Source organism: Bison bison, unplaced genomic scaffold, assembly GCF_000754665.1.
Source record: "Bison bison bison isolate TAMUID 2011002044 unplaced genomic scaffold, Bison_UMD1.0 scf7180017864383, whole genome shotgun sequence".
Taxonomy (NCBI): domain Eukaryota; kingdom Metazoa; phylum Chordata; class Mammalia; order Artiodactyla; family Bovidae; genus Bison; species Bison bison.
Window position 1 is genome coordinate 621,490 of NW_011494955.1, and position 927 is coordinate 622,416.

Sequence of the window (927 nt, forward strand, 5' to 3'; positions counted from 1 at the left end):
GAAACAGTAACAGACTTTATTTTCTTGGGTTTCGAAATCACTGCAGATGGTGACTGCAGCCATGAAATTAAAAGACGCTTGCTCCTTGGAAGAAAAGCTATAACCAACCTAAACAGCATGTTGAAAAGCAGAGACGTTACTTTACCAACAAAAGTCTGTCTAGTCAAAGCTATGGTTTTTCCAGTAGTCATATATGGATGTGAGATTTGGACCATAAAGAAAGTTGAGCGTCAAAGAATGGATGCTTTTGAACTGTGGTGTTGGAGAAGACTCTTTAAGAGTCCCTTGGACTGCAAGGAGGTCCAACCAGTTAATCCTAAAGGAAATCAGTCCTGAATATTCATTGGAAGGACTGATGCTGAAACTCCAACATTTTGGCCACCTGATGCAAAGAATTGGTTCACTGGAAAAGACCCTAATACTGGGAAAGATTGAAGGAGTGAGAAGGGGACGACAGAGGATGAGCTGGTTGGATGGCATCAGTGACTGAATGGACATGAGTTTGAGCAAGCTCCAGGAGTTGGTGATGGACATGGAAGCCTGGCGTGCTGCAGTCCATGGGGTCGCAGAGACTCTACACCCCTGAGCGACTGAACTGAACTGCTGCTCTGATAGTCAATACCGTCAACACCCTTTCCCAGAGGCCTCTAGAGCCCTAGAAACTACATTATCCAGAAGGTTGTGTGCCCAGTTGAGCCAATGACAGGACAGCATAAAGGTATTTCCGGGTCTATGGCGCTCTTTGGGGCGGGACTTCCGGCGTCCTCCTCCTGGCAGCCATTTATATTACTTTCCTGTGTGTTGTCGCTCGGGAGCGCTACGTTGGGCATGAGGTGACTGAATTAAGACGGTCCAAGAGGCAGCGCACAGAGGCGGGTCTCAAGTTCAGCGACGCCGTCAGGGGACCCCCGCGCTAGGCCCCCAATC

General features: G+C 48.5%; 1 protein-coding gene across 1 annotated transcript in view; it reads left to right on the top strand.

Annotated features, from left to right (window-relative positions):
* Positions 1–770: 770 nt before the first annotated feature.
* LOC105001407 (putative uncharacterized zinc finger protein 814) overlaps positions 771–927 on the top strand; it is an 18,316-nt gene continuing 18,159 nt past the window's right edge. The window contains exon 1 of the mRNA XM_010857658.1: positions 771–917. The gene's annotated coding sequence lies outside the window, so the exon portion shown is untranslated. The remainder of the gene's footprint in view (positions 918–927) is intronic.